The following is a 19,938-nucleotide window of genomic DNA, read 5'->3' on the forward strand; positions in this document are numbered from 1 at the left end:
AAGGGTTAAGAAGGATGGAAGCTGATTGGTGGAAGGAAAATGCAGGGACTTGCAGTGAGGGGAGGAGCATTATAAAAGGGGGAGGCGTGGACCAGGGAGGAAAGTGCGGGAAGCAAAGACCAGAGGAGGCAGGTTTTTTCTCTGCTCCTGGTCTTTTAGATAGTGCGATGGATATTGACCTGATATTCGCAAGGCTACGGGCGGCGGCCGCGTCTCGGGACCCCGGATGGCTGGAGGAGCAAGTCGTCAGTCTGCTGAGGGAAGAAGCGGGGGGGTCCCAGGAGGCAGAAGCGCGGCTGCCTCGCGCTCGGAGGTCCAGGGCCCCGGAGCGTTACTCGCCCAGCCCTACGGTGAGAGCTCAGCGCCCAGTTAGGAGCCCCCATGTGGACCCGGCGCCCCCCCGGCCAAGTGCGCCAATGCTTCGGCGGGGGGTGAGGCGGACCGGAATCCTCGCCGTCGGCGGAGCTCGGTGGGCGGGGTTGCGGGTCACGATGGCGCCCGTTCCTCGCCTGCCCGTCGGGGACACAGGGATCGTTCGGTCTCCCCCTCTAGCCCAGGGACATCGAGGGGGGGGACTCGGCGTGGGAGTAGCAGGGATTCGACCGGCGGGCTGGATTCCCATGCGGCCGCCGGTTCCCGGAGGGGAGGGGGGTCGGATCCCCCCTTGCAGGAAGATGGAGGGCCGGGGCCTAGTCGGGGCCCTGGGAGAGGAGATGGGCAGTCCGCCCCGACGACAGCCGGGTCACAATCCAGAGGTCACCCGGCGCTTAGGCCAGGGTCTGCGACCCCCAGGCATGGTCCGCCTGGGGGGTTGACTTCGTCTCGGACGCCGGCTTCAGAAGACAGGTCGGAGGGCGAAGTCTCAGAGTCGGACGGAGAGGAGCCCGCGGTGGCGTCGCCGGCGGTGGTCGGGCCTGCTAGGGCTGTGGGAGACGCATCCAGCCGACACGGTAAGCACTCTAATTCTATGGAAGGGGATGTAGCTGCTGTTTTGTGTAGATTGTTGGGGGTTGGGGGTGGGGGGGGGGGGGCACCGGGGGTTTCTGTGGGGGGTGTTGTGTCAGGGGGGGGTGGGCAGCCTGCCCAGCCCCCACCCCCCGCTGCGGGCCCTGGGGTGGCGGGCGTTCCGCCTGCTGCGTTGGGGACACCGGCGGGCCTAGGGGAATTTTTCAGGGGACTGCGGGATCTTGTGCAGAGGTTTTCTGGGGGGCTACAACCACATCCACAGGTGGCGCCGTGGGTGGGGGGGCTGCAGCGGCAGCACCCCCCGCGGTGGTGGCGGACGTCCCCCTCACCGGGGGGTCGGGGCCGGTTCCGGATAGCAGCACAGGAGGGGATAAGGCGGGGGGGGGACAAGCCAGCGGTGGTCAGATCTGATGTGGTGCGCATAGCTGACGCTGCAAAAGGCGAAGTCTACGTTTGTTATGAGGGTCCGCTTGGGGTGCATTTGAAGCAGGAGGTGCGGGACAAGATTGTAAAAGGTGAGTACGTGGAAATCTTCTCCCTCCTCCCTTTGGAGAAGTTCAATCTGGATAGAGTGAAGCCGGATGACTCCAAAAAGGAGGATGAGGAGAAGAGGAGGTACAGGCTGATCCCGCGCACTTTTGTGAACTGGTTACAGGCCTTTGCCATTATGGCCAGCGTCATAGGGGAGAAGAATCCGGAGCATTGCTCCGGGTTGTTCTGCTATATGGACGCGATTGGGGAGGCTCATCGGGTTTATGGGGGGACGGGTTGGCTGCGTTATGACGAGCAATTTCGTCAGCGCAGGGCGGTGCGCCCATCTCTCAGGTGGGACCACAAGGATATCAGTCTGTGGATGCGCATGATGTCGGCTCCACGGGCGCCGAACCAGTTTTTTTCGGGGGGGGGGCCGGAGGTACATCCACCTCGGGACCGCCGGCCGGAAAAAAGTGGGGGTTATGCTGGAAGTTTAACGAGGGTTCCTCCACATATGGAGGAACCTGTCGTTTCCGTCACGAGTGTTCAGGGTGTGGGGGGAGCCATCCGTTGTCGCGATGTTTTAAAAAAGGGAAGCGAACAGGGGAAGCTGGGAACAAGAGGGATGACTCCGGTGAAGTGGGAAAGGATGCGTCCTTTCCTAAATAGGTATCCAGACAGGGCGGCAGCTGCGCTGCTTGCCTCCGGATTCTCGGTGGGTTTTACCATTCCGTGCGCATTGTCAGAGGTGCCACCTTTGGCTAAGAATTTGCGGTCGGCTCTTGAGAACCCGGGGGTAGTGTCAGACAAGTTGGCCAAAGAGGTGGAATTGGGTAGGATTGGGGGGCCGTTCGAGGAGGTGCCTTTGCCCAGGCTGGTGGTGTCGCCCCTGGGAGTGGTGCCCAAAAAAGAGCCGAACAAGTTCCGCCTCATTCACCATTTGTCCTTCCCAAAAGGGGGATCGGTGAATGACGCGATTGACCCGGAGGCTTGTACAGTGTCGTACACGTCTTTCGACGCGGCAGTGCAGTGGGTCAGGCGCCATGGGGAGGGAGCGCTCATGGCAAAATCGGACATTGAGGCTGCATTTCGTTTGCTGCCGGTACACCCGGACAGTTTTTGGCTGTTGGGTTGCCAGTGGCAGGGGAAGTATTATGTAGACCAGTGTTTGCCCATGGGGTGCTCCATCTCGTGCGCCTTGTTTGAGAAGTTCAGTTCTTTCTTGGAATGGGTAGTTAGGGACGTGGCAGGGGTAAATTCTGTCATCCACTACCTTGATGATTTTCTGTGCGTTGGACCCCCGGCTTCCAGGGTTTGCGCGACATTGCTGGCAACATTGCAGCATGTGGCGGAAAGGTTTGGAGTGCCGCTGGCGGCAGATAAGACGGAGGGTCCAACTACAGAATTGAGTTTCTTAGGGATTGGTGAAAAATTCTCTGTGTCCACTTGGATTCCTGGCTGGGCCGTGAAAGGGGGAATGTTGGCTTCTCCTGAATTAGGAGGAAGCCACAAGGGGTTCTGAAGGGCATATGGAAGGCTAGCATGGGTCCTGGAAGTTTGTTGCCGAGGCACTGCGGTGCTGGCGGATGGCCCTGCGGTGCTGGCGGATGGCCCTGCAGTGCTGTCGGATGGCCCTGCGGTGCTGGCGGATGGCCCTGCGGTGCTGGCGGATGGCCCTGCAGTGCTGGCGGATGGCACTGCGGTGCTGGTGGATGGCACTGCCTCCTCACTAGAACGCCTTTGTTTAGCCGGCCGGCTATCTTCCTCCTCTGAGTCACTCAGTGTTCCGCTACTGAGGGCGGGCTCATAATTGACGTCCAACTCAGAATTTGAATTTGAAAGGGACTCTGAATGAGAGAGCTCCCCGTTGCTCTCGTCGGGGGCAGAAATGATTTGGAATGCCTCCTGAAGGGAATAGGACCTTTTGGACATGGTTGCTGATGCAACTGCACAGGTGTGTGCTAAGCCTTCACTGATGGGCACTGATGAGGTGGAGAAGATCGGCACTGATGAGGTGGAGCAGATGGGCACTGATTGGCGGAGCAGATGGGCACTGATGAGACGGCACAGATGTGCACTGATAATGCTGCACAGATGTGCACTTATAATGCTGCACAGATGGGCACTGATTGGCACAGGTGGGCACTGAGGTGGCACTGATGTGGCGGCACAGGTGGGCACTGATGTGGCGGAACAGGTGGGCACTGATTGGCAGCACAGGTAGGCACTGATAATGCTGCACAGATGTGCACTAATAATGCTGAACATATGTGCACTGATAATGCTGCACAAATGGGCACTGATTGGCACAGGTGGGCACTGATGTGGCGGCACAGGTGGGCACTGATGTGGCGGCACAGGTGGGCACTGATGTGGCGGCACAGGTGGGCACTGATTGGCGGCACAGATGTGCACTGATTGGCGGCACAGGTAGGAACTGATTTGGCGGCACAGGTGGGCACTGATGTGGCGGCACAGGTGGGCACTGATGTGGTGGCACAGGTGGGCACTGATGTGGCGGCACAGGTGGGCACTGATTGGCACTGATGAGGTGGCAAAGGGATGGCACTGTATGTTCTTCAACACGGATGGCACTGGGATGGGCACTGGGATGGCACTGGGATGGGCACTGGGATGGGCACTGTAAATGGGCACTGTTAAGACTTTCCACAGTAAATGACAGTAATCACAGACCTTCTCTCTCCTCACACGCGCTGTCTGTGTGAGGAGGGAGAGGCGGCAATGAGAGATGATCTCATATGTTTACATTTGAGATCATCTCTCATTGGCCACACAGATCGCATCGCAAACGGCCACTCTGATTGGCCGTTTGCGGCGATCTGTAATTGGCTGTGTCCAGGGGACACGGCCAACACAGAATATCCCCGCAGCGCGCTCGGGAGCGCGCGCGGGGAACGAGCAAAGAGGAGGACGTGAACTGACGTCCTCTTGGATTTTGAGGTCCGCGCTGAAGCCGTCATTCGGCTATAGCGTGGGCCGGAAGAGATTAAGGAGGCTCCAGAAGAGAGCAGATATGTGTTAAATGTATAATGTGAATGTATATATGTATGTATGTTAATTCTTTTTTGTATAGGAAAAGAAAAATGTATAAAGAGATTTATAAAAAAATAATAATTACCTGAGCTTTTTATATGCAACTACTATTACCTGAGCTATATTACCTCTCATACGCAACTACTAGTTGTCACTACAACTCCTATTTACTACGAGCTTGACATAAGTATAAATCCCTTATAGGCCTTGTCCTAATTGTTTGAACATGTTCGCTCTACCTTTTCTATGCTAGGCATTGATGGTATTTTATACAATCTCCATTAGTGGCCTAATACATCCCTATATGCTAAAAGTGATATGTAGAGAACCCCCATTCCCTGTTTGTGTGGAGTGACGCCTGGGGTTCCATACTGATAATCACTTGCATATAGAGGTGTATTGGAATTTTGATCTTTAAAGTATATTATATAATTTTAAACGCTAAGCTCTGGGCAAATGTTGTAATGCGTCCATCCTTAGTAGCTCAACGCCTTTCTTTATGTGACAGAGAGATGATGTAGAGATCCCCCAAACTCCTGTTTGTGAGGAGTGATGCCTGGGGCCCAATACTGAGTTGTCACATAAAGAAGCGCATTGAATTCCTTGCTAACTGCAGTTGTGGTTCACTCCGTTCACCAGTGCTGTTACAATGGGAGAGGATCTGGCCGGACAGCATACGGAGGAGGGACAGAGCCCTGCTTCTCAGTACAACAGGATACCGCTGTACAGTGTCTTCATACAGCCAGGAAGAGCCCGGATCCAGTGCTGTGTGTGGCCAGGAGTCAGAGCTGGAGGAGGGAGGTGTGCAGTGCGGAGACAAGGCTGGTGGGCTGTTAGGAAACGCAGCCTGGCAGGCCTGCACCAAGCGATGCCACTGGGAGGAAGCAGTGGGGATGTCACTGTCTGGAGGGGAGGGGAGGAGGAGGCAGTCCGCTCCCAAGCGACGTCACTTCCAGTATCAGAGCATTTTCGCAAGTACTAGAGAAAATGACTAGTATCCGTATCAATGCATCCCTAATATATACATATATATGTAAATAGCCTTATATAGTGTGGGGCGTGGACTTTGCCCCCCGAGCCATGATTGACCAAAGGCACCATGCCTTTGGCCAATCATGGCTCTTACAGCAGATCGTGCTGTGATTGGCCAAAGCATGCAGGTCAGGTGCATGCTTTGGCCAATCAGCAGCCGTCGATGCACTGCAATCTTGCAGTGCATTATGGGGAGCTCCGTGGTGCTTGAATTTTCCACGAACGCCTCATATGTTGGTTTGTTCTGCAAACAAATGGTCATTGGGAACATCCATATTTAACCACTTCGTATCCCGACCATAGGCAAAAGACGGCCACAGTGTGGCTCTCAATTGCCGGGAGGACGTCTATAGACGTCCTCGGCTCCTCCGGCCACTGGGGGGCGCGTGAGTGGCGGCACGCGCCCGCTGCATCACTGCAATGCCGATCCACGTGCCTGGCAGCCGCGATGTCCGCCAGGTAACCGCGATCGGCCGTTAGACAAGGACGTGGATCTGTGTGTGTAAACACAGAGCTCCACATCCTGTCAGGGAGAGGAGACCGATGCTGTGTCCCTTGTACATAGGGACACAGATCGGTCACCTCCCCCAGTCAGTCCCCTTCCCCCACAGTTAGAATCACTAGTAGGGAACACATTTAACCCCTTCCTCGCCCCCTAGTGTTAACGCCTTCCCTGCCAGTCACATTTATACAGTAATCAGTGCATATTTATAGCACTGATCGCTGTATAAATGTAAATGGTCCCAAAAATGTGTCAAAAGTGTCTGATGTGTCCGCCATAATGTTGCAGTCCCAATAAAAATCGCAGATCGCTGCCATTACTAGTAAAAAAAGAATAATAAAAAAAATCATAATTCTGTCCTCTATTTTGTAGGCGCTATAACTTTTGCGCAAACCAGTCACTATACGCTTATGGCGATTTTTTTTTTTTTTACCAAAAATATGTAGAAGAATACGTATCGGCCTAAACTGAGAAAAAAAATCGTTATTTTTAAAAAAAATTGGGATATTTATTATAGCAAAAAGTAAAAAAATATATATAGTTTTTTTTTAAAAATTGTGGGGAAAAAAGGGTGTCAATTTTGTTTGGGAGCCACATCGCACGACCGCGCAATTGTCAGTTAAAAACAACGCAGTGCCGGAAGTTGAAATTTCGCCTGGGCATGAAGGGGGTATATGTGCCCAGTAAGCAAGTGGTTAAGTGACATTTTTCTAGAGTGTAAAAATATCAGATCTTTTTTAAAGGAACTTGATGAGTGGCCTAATTTTGTGGGTCATATCTTACAAAGGGACACTTCTGGGGGGGACAGAGAGAATTGTCACTAAAATGCAAAAATCCCATTATGATTTTATATCATGTCCTGAGCATAACTGAAGAATATATGGACGTGGTGTAGTGAATGTATGGACCAATATGACAGCAGTTAATTTATGTGGTGAATCCCATGTTTAGAGTCAGGCAGATAAATGTTTTAATATTCTGGTACAGTGATAAGCTTCCAATGAAATAATCTGACATATTCTAGATTACTGGTACTGAACGATCTGACATAAAGGTTACATTGTTCTGCAATTAACTTGAATTGTTCTTCAGTGAAAAACAATTTTAAAAACTGTGTGGGTGTAAAAAGTTTCACCTTAAAACTCATATCAAATCAGAGGTGGTCTTTACTGTACTGCTGCTTTAGACAGGTTTGTACGGTGAGGTCATCATTGTACATCTCTTCATCATTTCTTCATCATTGTACATTGTTGTGAACATTGGAGCAACACAGAATGAAGCATACATAAAAAAACACTTGTACTGGCTGTAAACAGCAACATTGGAAACAAAAGCACTGCCTGCAGACAGCAATACTGGAAATAATGGCACTGGTAACAAACAACAACACGGGAACCCTGGAAATACTTGTACTTACGGTGATCTGCAAACTGGAACTCCTGGTACTTGCGGTGATCTGAAAACTGGAACCACTGGCACAGGCACTTGCTGTGATCTGCAAACTGGAATAACTGGCACTTCCTGTAATCTGCAAACTGGAGACCCTGGTACTGACTGCAATGAGCAACACTGGAAACAATGACATTGGCTGCAATCAGCAACACTTAAAACACTGGCACTGGCTGTAATTTTCAAACGGGAACTGGCATTTGCTGTGATCTGCAAACTGGAAACACTGGCACTTGTTGAGATCTACAAACTGGAAACACTGGTGCTGGCTGTGATCAGGAAACTGGAAACACTGGCACTTGTTGAGATCTACAAACTGGAAACACTGGTGCTTGCTGTGATCAGGAACCTGGAAACACTGGTGCTGGCTGTGATCAGGAAACTGGAAACACTGGCGCTGGCTGTGATCAGGAAACTGGATACACTGGCGCTGGCTGTGATCAGGAAACTGGATACACTGGCGCTGGCTGTGATCAGGAAACTGGAAACACTGGTGCTTGCTGTGATCAGGAACCTGGAAACACTGGTGCTGGCTGTGATCAGGAAACTGGAAACACTGGCGCTGGCTGTGATCAGGAAACTGGAAACACTGGTGCTGGCTGTGATCAGGAAACTGGAAACACTGGCGCTGGCTGTGATCAGGAAACTGGAAACACTGGCGCTGGCTGTGATCAGGAAACTGGATACACTGGTGCTGGCTGTGATCAGGAAACTGGAAACACTGGCGCTGGCTGTGATCAGGAAACTGGAAACACTGGCGCTGGCTGTGATCAGGAAACTGGATACACTGGCGCTGGCTGTGATCAGGAAACTGGATACACTGGTGCTTGCTGTGATCAGGAACCTGGAAACACTGGCGCAGGCTGTGATCAGGAAACTGGAAACACTGGCGCTGGCTGTGATCAGGAAACTGGAAACACTGGCGCTGGCTGTGATCAGGAAACTGGATACACTGGCGCTGGCTGTGATCAGGAAACTGGAAACACTGGCGCTGGCTGTGATCAGGAAACTGGAAACACTGGCGCTGGCTGTGATCAGGAAACTGGATACACTAGCGCTGGCTGTGATCAGGAAACTGGATACACTGGTGCTTGCTGTGATCAGGAACCTGGAAACACTGGTGCAGGCTGTGATCAGGAAACTGGAAACACTGGCGCTGGCTGTGATCAGGAAACTGGAAACACTGGCGCTGGCTGTGATCAGGAAACTGGATACACTAGCGCTGGCTGTGATCAGGAAACTGGATACACTGGTGCTTGCTGTGATCAGGAACCTGGAAACACTGGTGCAGGCTGTGATCAGGAAACTGGAAACACTGGCGCTGGCTGTGATCAGGAAACTGGAAACACTGGCGCTGGCTGTGATCAGGAAACTGGATACACTGGTGCTGGCTGTGATCAGGAAACTGGAAACACTGGCGCTGGCTGTGATCAGGAAACTGGAAACACTGGCGCTGGCTGTGATCAGGAAACTGGATACACTAGCGCTGGCTGTGGTCAGGAAACTGGAAACACTGGCGCTGGCTGTGATCAGGAAACTGGATACACTGGCGCTGGCTGTGATCAGGAAACTGGATACACTGGCGCTGGCTGTGATCAGGAAACTGGAAACACTGGCGCTGGCTGTGATCAGGAAACTGGATACACTAGCGCTGGCTGTGATCAGGAAACTGGATACACTGGTGCTTGCTGTGATCAGGAAACTGGATACACTGGTGCTGGCTGTGATCAGGAAACTGGAAACACTGGCGCTGGCTGTGGTCAGGAAACTGGAAACACTGGTGCTGGCTGTGATCAGGAAACTGGAAACACTGGCGCTGGCTGTGATCAGGAAACTGGATACACTAGCGCTGGCTGTGATCAGGAAACTGGATACACTGGCGCTGACTGTGGTCAGGAAACTGGAAACACTGGTGTTGGCTGTGATCAGGAAACTGGAAACACTGGCGCTGGCTGTGATCAGGAAACTGGAAACACTGGTACAGATTTTGAGCAGGAAACTGGTAACTCTGGCACTTGCTGCTGATCTGAAAACTAACAATAAATCACTCGGTTCTCGGCTACCTCCGCCGCCGTCCTCGGTGAGGAAATCAGGAAATGAAGCCTTGCGGCTTCACTTCCCGGTTCCCTACAACACATGCGTGAGTCACGCTGCGCCTCCTCACTGGTCCCCGCTATCTTCTGGGACCTGTGTGTTTCCCAGAAGACAGTGTAGGCGCAGGACATGACGCAGGTCACCGTGATTACCGCAGTGATCTATGTCAGGAAGTGGGAGCAAATACCTGTATTACACAGGTATCTGCTCCCCCCTCCCCCTGAAAGGTGCCAAATGTGACACCGGAGGGGGGGAGGTATCCAAAAATTTGGAAGTTCCATTTTTGGGTGGAACACTACTTTTTTTTTTTTAAATCAGAAAAGGTTTTATTAAGAGAAAAGAACCATACAATTTTACAAGCATATCCGTTACATTGTGCAGCATAAAAAAACACTGGATACAGGCTGCATCCTAGCACAGATCTTTCTACTCGTACACAAGGTTACTAAAAAATATATGCTGTATCCAAACTAAGTTGTTAACATTGTCATACCTAGCGCTGTACATATCACATCCAATTCCGTTCTCCCTCCCTTCCTCAACTCAGGGAAACTTATTGAGGAGAAACAAGGTAACAAAAAAAAAGAAGAGAGAAAAAGAAAAAGAAAAAAGGGGGAGAAAAAAAAGGGGGGGGGGAAGTTTCACAGCTCATATACAGGGCAGACGTTCCGGCAGTGAACCCTATCAGCGTTACAAGAGGGATGTGGTAACTGCATTGCTATCACCCGCCACCACCTAAAACACACAAAGACAGGTCTCACTGTCACTGGGGATATTCATTGCATAATCCCACCCCACCATATATATCTCTTACCCCACAAGAGGGTAACCTCCTTACCTCAGCAGTCTGTCCATCACTAGATCGACCGGTGACAGCCGGGGGGCATCCAACCAAGGTGCCCACAGTCTGTCGCACTTCCCCGGCCGACCCCTGTGCTGATATATACATTTTTCCAAGCGAATGGTGTCTCCCATTTGGGCGATCCATTCCCTCATCGTCGGTGGCTCAGTAGCCTTCCAATGCCTCAGAATGAGTTTGCGGGCCTGAAACAGGGCCCTGGTTATGGCCTGTTTGGAATTATCGTCCATGGGGATGTCATCCAAAATACCCAGTAGACATGGCTTCGGGTCCGTAGGTACGTTGGTCTGAAATACTCTATTGACTGTAGCTAAAACCCCTGTCCAATATGGGTGTAACTTGGGGCACCTCCATAACAGGTGAATTAGGTCCCTGTGGTCTCTCTCACACCGGGGGCAATTAGAATCCGGTCTCATCCCCATGGGTGGAACACTACTTTAAGCTGGCCATACACTAGCTGATTTCCAAAGGAACACTCTTAAAAACATCTATACAAAAATTCTCATCAGTACATTTCATGACGTAATGAATGCTGTTCGAAAGAACTTCAGAATTTCATTTGCTTTTAGGATTCAATATAGGAACAAAAGGACTTTCCCAAATAAAAAACACATTTTCTGCTCATTTGATAATAAATGTCCATCCTTTCCTTTGAATATTTCCATTACTACAGTAGTAAACAAACATTGATTTTACCCAACTTATGATTAGAAAACAACACATTTTCTGAAAACAAACGTTTTCTAATTAGTTTCTATTAGGGTATGGCCAGTTTTAGGCCCCTTTCACATGGGGCAGATCAGTAATGATGCGCCCCTTGCACCTCTGCTTGCTCTGCGGGGATCGCTCCGTTGATCCCCGCTGAGCCGGCGGATGACATGGCGGTCCCTATGGGGGGGATCGGATGAACACAGACCGTATGTCCGTGTTCACCCAATCCAATCCACCAGACGGATGGAAAAGTAGGTTTTTCCTCCGTCACACTTTGGCGGATCGGAGCGGGTCGGATGTCAGCGGGCACGGAGCGCCCGTACAGGTCCGCAAAAAAAACTGACAGGCGGACCTGTACCCTTACAGTCTCCTATTTAATAGGTAAAACTAAAGCTTCCACTCATTTTATGAATAAGTTTGGGACCCCTAGATCAGCTTTGATATTGACATTTAAGGCCAAGATGCAGGTTGTTTTCTTTAGAGAAATTCAGTTGAAATGCTTTTTTTAACTCTCTCTATTTTCTGTCTACTCACTCAAATGAAAAACACATGGGCCCGGATTCAGGCAACACTTACGCTGACGTATCTTTAGATACGCCGCGTAAGTGCACAGATGCGCCGTCGTATCAATGCGCCTGATTCTTAATGCAAGATACGCCTGAAATGTGGCTTCATCCGACCGACGTAAGTTTCCCACACCGTCGGAGCCTGGGCGCATATTTACGCTGGCCGCAAGGGGCGCTTATTATTGATTTACGCGTTAATTATGCAAATGACCAAGATACGCCGATTCACGAACGTACTTGCGACCGGCGTAAATTTATTCCACCTATAGGAGGCGCATCCCATGCAAAGGTATGGACGACGGAACAGCCGTCGTATTTTACGGCGTTTACGTAGTAGTACGTGAATGGGGCTGGGCGTAGGTTAGGTTAACGTCGTAGGCATTGAGCCGTCGTATCTTAGGGAGTATCTTCGACGTTATTTTGAGCATGCGCGCGCATGCGCCGTTCGTTCGGACCATCATTTGCATGGGGTCACGGTTTATTTAAATGGATCACGCCCACCTACTTTGAATTAGGTGGGCTTACGCCGGATAATTTACGTTACGCTGGCGCAACGTAGGGAGCGAGTGCTTTGTGAATACTGTTCTTGCCTCTCTATGTTACGTCGGCGTAGCGCATTTGAGATGCGCTACGCCATCAGAAAGATGCGCCGCTCTACGAGAATCCGGATCCTTATTTCCCCCATGGACTTCAATATATTCTTTGATTTGCTCAACCTGGATTCTTTCACCAGGGCCGAATTAACATAGGGGCTATCGGAGCTGCAGCTCCAGGCCCCTTCCTCAAGATAGGCCCATTTGCCCAAAAAAATAAAAAAGATCGACTTTGAGGATTGTAGCTCGGCGACCAGGGGTCACATAGACCCCACATATGGGGAATATGTAGCTGAAGAGGTGCATCCATACATTGAAAATAAATTCAAGCAAACGGCACTGGATGTGCAAAATAAGTCCAATGTAAACAAATATATATATATCTTCGTGCAATTGTGCAAAAACGCATTAAAGGTGCAAAATTCCAAAATTCCGGATCAATTAAATAAGTGCTAATCAGGTGCATCCATACATTGAAACTAAATTCAGCAAACAGCACTGGATGTGCAAAATTAGTCCAATATAAACAATAAAAATAAATATCTTCATGCAATTGTGCAAAAACGCATTGAAAGTGCAAAATTCCAAAATTCCGGATCAAAAATCCAAACATGCAAAAAAATATATAAAAAGTAAAGTCCACAACGTTTTCCAAATGTGCAGTGCTCAGAACTAGCTCAGAAAGTGCTTCACTCCCCACGTGCCCAGTCTCACCAGCCTCTTACCTCTAAGGCCTCGTACACACGACCGAACATGTCTGCTGAAACTGGTCCGCAGACCAGTTTCAGCGGACATGTTCGGTCGTCTGTACGGCCGACCGGACAATTTTCCGGCGGTTCGGACAGATTTCCAGCGGACGAATGTTTCTTAGCATGCTAAGAAACATGTCCGCTGGAAGCCTGTCCGTCTGGGATTTCGGTTTGATGGTGTGTACAACCATCAGACCGAAATCTGCTAGCGGACCTGTCCGATGAAAACGGTCCGCGGACCGTTTTCATCGGACAGATCCGCCCGTGTGTACGAGGCCTAAGAGGCTTAAAATAAGCCTTATGTGAATTTCCAATGGCAGCTCCTCTTTCCCTCCAAATGCAGCAGCGTTGCAGATCAACTTCACTCTACAAAGGCAGTGCTTAGCCAGTGTACAAGTCCCTCTTCAATTGAATCAATGACTCCCCATAAGGCACATATGGAAGGAATAACGCTCACAATAGTGTAAAAACGTCAGCATAATTTTAATATAGACATAATAAACACTCACATTTCAGTTAAGGATCTCAAACATCAGACATCAAACACAGTAGTATCTCCACTCCTGGCCGAGAGCAGAGACGACGTCACCAACAGCTCACTTCCCTCACGCATATCGTGGCTGTGCACGCCACTTAATCATAGGGTATATACCTGTACATACTCTCCACACTTATCATCTGTACATACTGCTCACTGTCATACCCTCCACACTCCTCTCCTATACATAGTGCCCACTGTCATACCCTCCACACTCTTCTCCTATACATAGTGCCCGCTGTCATACCTACACACTCCTCTTCTATACATAGTGCCCACTGTCATACCCTCCACACTTCTCTCCTGTACATAGTGCCCACTGTTGCACCCTCCACACTCCTCTCCTGTACATACTGCTCACTGTCATACCCTCCACACTCCTCTCCTATACATAGTGCCCACTGTCATACCCTCCACACTTCTCTCCTATACATAGTGCCCACCATCATACCCTCCACACTCCTCTCCTGTACATACTGTTCACTGTCATACCCTCCAAACTTCTCTCCTATACATAGTGCCCACTGTCATACCCTCTACACTTCTCTTCTATATATAGGGCCCACTGTCATACCCTCCACACGTCTCTCGTGTACATACTGCCCACTGTCATACCCTCCACACTCATCTCATGTATATACTGCTCAGTATCATACCATCCATACTCCTCTCCTGTACATACTGCTCGCTCTTATACCCTCCACATTCCTCTCATGTACATACTGCCTATTGTCATTCTCTCCACACTCCTCTCCTGTACATACTGCCCACATTCATAAACTCCTCTATTGTACATAGTGTCGGCTATCATACCCTCCACACTCCTCTCCTGTACATACTGCCCACTGTAATACCCTGTACACTCCTCTCCTGTACATACTGCTCACTGTCTTACCCTCCACACTCCTCTCCTGTACATACTGTAACCCAACCTTACCCTCCACACACCTCTCCTGTACATACTGTAACCCAACCTTACCCTTCACACTCTACATACTGCCAACTATCTTTCTCTCCACATTCCTCTCCTGTACATACCACCTCCCATCATACCCTCCACACTACTCTCCTGTACATACTGCCCACTTTCATACCCTCCACACTCTCCGGTACATAGTGCCCGCTGTTAGACCCTCCACATTCCACTCCATCGCCTGCACATACTTCCCAGTTTTATACCGTCCATACTCCTCTCCTACGCCTCTTACCCACAAAAACAGTTCTTTAAAATGATACTGAATATCCTTAACCACTTAACCCCCGGACCATATTGCTGGTCAAAGACCAGAGTACTTTTTGCGATTCGGCACTGCGTCGCTTTAACTGACAATTGCGTGGTCGTGCGACATGGCTCCCAAACAAAATTGGCGTCGTTTTTTCCCCACAAATAGAGCTTTCTTTTGGTGGTATTTGATCACCTCTGCGGTTTTTAGTTTTTGTGCTATAAACAAAAATAGAGCGACAATTTTTAAAAAAATGAATATTTTTTACTTTTTGCTGTAATAAATATCCCCCAAAAATATATAAAAAAACTATTTTTTTCCTCAGTTTAGGCCGATACGTATTCTTCTACATATTTTTTGTAAAAAAAATCGCAATAAGCGTTTATGGATTGGTTTACTAAAAAGTTATAGCGTTTACAATATAGGGGGTATTTTTATGGCATTTTTATTAATATTTTTTTTTCCTAGTAATGGCGGCGATCAGCGATTTTTTTTCGGTACTGCGACATTATGGCGGACACTTCGGACACTTTTGACACATTTTTGGGACCATTGGCATTTTTATAGTGATTAGTGCTATAAAAATGCATTGGATTGCTATAAAAATGCCACTGGCAGTGAAGGGGTTAACACTAGGGGGCGGGGAAGGGGTTAAGTATGTCCCTGGGTGTGTTCTTACTGTGGGGGGGGGGGGTGGCCTCACTAGGGGAAATCACTGATGTTCATGCATTGTATGAACAGAAGATCAGCATTTCCCCCACTGACAGGACCGGGAGCTGTGTGTTTACACACACAGCTCCCGGTCCCCGCTCTGTAACGAGCGATCGCGTGTGCCCGGCAGCGATCGCGCCCGCCGGGCACGCGCATGGGAGTCGGGGGCGAGCGGGGCGCACCCCTAGTTGCCTGCGAGAGAGCCGACGTAGAGCTACGGGCTCTCGTGCAGGAGAGCCAACCTGCCGCCGTAGAATGACGGCGGCAGGTCGGCAAGTAGTTAAAGCGGGGTTTCCGTGTTTTTTTTTTTCTTTTTACATCCTTGTGTCACACTTACCTTGCTTAATCAGCAACTTGTGTGTCCCAATCTTCTACCCGCCAGCATTGGTTTTGTCCCGCAAACGATAGTTTATAAAATTCATAGATGGACGTTTCCATCTTGATTGTGGGCACTCCCAGCATTCAGCGCTCTATCCCGCGCATGTGCAGTGTTGACGGCGAGCGTCGCCATCAACACTACACAGTTGTGTTTTCCCTTACCTAAAATGGCGATTTCGTATCCGCCCTCGTCACATGACCCACTTGCCGAGTCACGTGACCCGCGAAATAACGCAAGATCACAGTACATAGCGCTCGCTCAGCCGGTGAAAGAAATAGGCACGCCCACTCCTGCGGGAAAAGGAACCCGGAAGCTGCATTAAATGCAGGATAAACAAGGTAAAGAATGACATCAAAAAAAAAAAAAGAGACGGATTGTACATTAACGCTGGCTGCTGCTATTTATCATGCCAACTTGATATTTAGGGTGAACCTCCGCTTTAATGTTACCAGCTTTAGAATGGGCACACTTTTGTTAGTTCAACTAAAGGAAATCTTCTCAGTCCTCATATTTGTTCTGCCCAATTATTAATACTTATTTAATTTTGTGATTACTACTATGATGTATAGAGGAACATAGGGGATCTCAGCTACTCTAAATATAGCACTTGTAAAGTGTAAGTGTATTTTTTAGTTTTAAATGTTGCCAACTATGGGCCAGATTCACAAAGCACTTACGCCGACGTATCTAGAGATGCGTGGCGTAATTCAAAAATGCGCCACGCGTATCTTTGCGCCGTATCCTAAAAACGAAATACGCCTGAAAACCAGATTTTTCCGTCCGACGTAAAACGATTACACCGGCGCATCTTGAAGCGCAAAATACGCTAGACACACCATTGATTTTCTATGCTAATATGCAAATGAAGGAGATAGGGCGATCCACAAAAGTACGCTTGTGCGGCGTAGGCTACGCCCTGTGCGCATCTGCTAGTTTCACGGAGGAAAGTTACACCTTATAAAAGCTGCCCTAACTTTACACCAGCCGTGTAAATGTCAGCTAAAGCAACACCGTTAGGGAAGAGCTGAGCACACACACTTGCAGGACAACAATCTGTATGCCAACATGCCAGGGGCATCCATGCTCATAGCTATACTAGTGACTTTAGTAACCGAGGGTACCCCCTCTTCTGAGGGAACAGCAGCCAGGAGACGCCTCGCAGAATGCATCTTTGCACAGTAAACACACACATTAAACATGGCACAATGAGAATGCATGCATGCACACCCACTGTGGTCCCTAGCACAGACACATCACATCCTCATCGAATTGGATTAGACCCAAGTACCCCCCATGGTACTAGGGAGCAGCAACGCCCCGCCAAGGCTCCAATTATGTCACTGTGCATTCATACACCATTCACATGGACCTGGCATCACTTCTCCCTGGTCCTGGGGATCCCTACTCCACCAAAACTGAGGGTGACACCCTTTTTCATCAGGAATGTCACCCCCACATTCATACATCATTCACACACATAAAACAAATCATAATCACAGTAGAATTAAAATAAAAATAAAATAAAAAGTACACCCAATATTAACGGCGGCGCCGTGAGCTACGCCTGGGCCGGCCACGGCCAACCAGGGGAGACTCATGGGGGGGGGGAGCAGGGGAAGGAGGAGCCTCCCCTGGTGACTGTCCTCCTGCTGGCCTGCCCTCCAAGGCCACGGCTATCCTGTTAAGACCCACAGTGAGGGCAGCCGTATTGGCCTGGACAGCCTGGGTATTTGCGTGGACAGCCTGGGTCAGGGCACTCACCTCGAGGGACACGCCTGCTGTGGCGGTCTGCAGGTCACAAATGCAAGTTATGACCGCCAACGAGTTTGAGCTCAATTCACTGACCGAGTCCTTAATTGAGCCCAAGCTGTCCTCCATCTGGGCCAAAGACCGGGTGACCTGACCCAGATGTTGGGTCTGACGGGCCTGGTCCCTCCGCAGATTGGCCGGCAGGAACTCGGCCACCCCCCTGGTCTTCTGGGTAGCCTTCCTGCAGTTGAGGCTTGTGGCCTGGGAGGAGGGGAGAGAGAGACCCTTGTGGGGGAGCCCTGTTGGGGGAGGAGTGGGAGGGGCTACCCCTGATGGAGGCCTGACTGCTGCCAGCCACAGGGGCAGCCACAGGGGGAGCCACAGGGGCAGCCACAACCAAAGTCAAAAGGATTTCCCTGGCAAGGTCCATCCGATCATCCCCAACCTCCCCCCTCATCCTCCCCCCCATGATGTGAGGTGTGGCCACTCCCCTCCCCTGAGGACTCCTGCCCTTCTTGGGGCTCTTCTGCAGCCTGTTGTCCGGGGGTTGGTGCAGACTGGCCTGATGGCCCAGCAATCTCCTGGCCATCTGTGGATGACACAAAACATACACAGGTTGGAGGATCCATTCCACACACTTGGCACATATTCCCTCCCCCCCCACACATGCTACTCACCAGATAGAAAAAAAAAAAAACTTACCTGACCTCACGCCCTCCTCGGAGTCAAAGCCAGGCAGGCCCACCACTTGTTGGCTGTGGAAGCACCGGGCCACTGCCCACTCCTCCTCAGTCAGCCTGACGGGGCAGGGTGGTCCTCCGCCAGTGCCCGTGGCATGCACTGTAATCTTGGCCACCTTATCACGGACCAGACTCCTGAGATCATCGATCTTCTTAGCTATCCCACTGGGGGTCCTCGCCTCCCTCCCCCGCATTGATCTCATCAGTAATCTGCTGAAGGGTCGCCTTCTTCCTGGTCGGGGGGTTGTCCCGGCTCTCAGGGCCATGCAAATATCGCCCAAATCGGGTGATGGCCCTAGCGAGGATTTGCTTCTCATGCACCGAGAAGTTCAGCTTTCTCCTCTTGGGTGCCATAACACCACACAACAATCAGCACCAAACACACACAAAAATACACAGAACAAACAAACACAAAAACACAGAACAAACAAACACAAAAACACACAGAACAAACAAACACAAAAACACACAGAACAAACAAACACAAAAATCACACAGCAAAAAAAAAAAAAAAACTAACTGACAGCTAATACAGACTCCAAAAACCACACAGAAAAAACAGACACAAAAAACACTCAGAACAAATAAACACCTAATACAAACTCCTCTAACACTATCCAATAACTCTTACCTACTACACTCCTACACAAACCAACACACAGCCACAGACAACAGAGCAAAAGCACCTCGCTTCAGGAAAGGGAACACAGGGATGTACTTTTGCAAAGGAAGGGCGTTTGTCTGGGGCTATTTATACACAGGCCGTATCTCACTAAGTATGCTTGGCCTATTTCCTATGTCACTGATTGCGCCGGGCCGAGTTTTGAGCATGCCCAGTGAGGTGCAGATTCGTGCGCGCATGCGCAGTACGGCCGGCCCTTCATTTGCATGGGGTCACGGCTCATTTCAATGGAGCACGCCCACTTCCCTCCCACTTTCAATTACCCCGCCTTACGCCTCGGAATTAACGTTACGCTGGCGCAAATTTGGGCGCACTTACGCCACAAAATTCAGCCGCCGTAACTTAAATAACATGCGTTACGCCTATCTAAATATGCACCGCTCTACGTGAATCTGGCCCTATGCACTTAGGCACTGCCCAAGGGCCACCGGGTCAGTAGGGGGCCTCATGAGAGGCTCCTGGGATCCTGTGATAATAAAGCGGTAGTAAACTTTGCTAACATTACTACTTTTTAGATGCCCTGAGGTAGGTTATGCCATGGTGTACAAATATGCACAGCATATTATCACATTAGGGTACACTTAAATTGTCAGACTAAGCTCTCCAGTGCTGCACTGTGATCGGTCCGGCGGGTCCCAGGCACTTCCATCTTCACCCGGTGTTGGGCTGAATTGATGTCATTCCCTTGCATGCTCATGCGCATCCTCTCTCTCTCATCCCCCTTACTCTCTCATCCTCTCTCTCTCTTTCTCATCCTCCCTCTCTCTCTTTAGACTAATTTGTTATAACAAAAAAAATTGTATATTTATTTATTATTTATAAAAGGCCCACCAGAATCCTCAGCACCAGGCCCATGATGTTCTTAAG

Source organism: Rana temporaria, chromosome 1 (genome assembly GCF_905171775.1).
Source record: "Rana temporaria chromosome 1, aRanTem1.1, whole genome shotgun sequence".
Classification (NCBI taxonomy): Eukaryota; Metazoa; Chordata; class Amphibia; order Anura; family Ranidae; genus Rana; species Rana temporaria.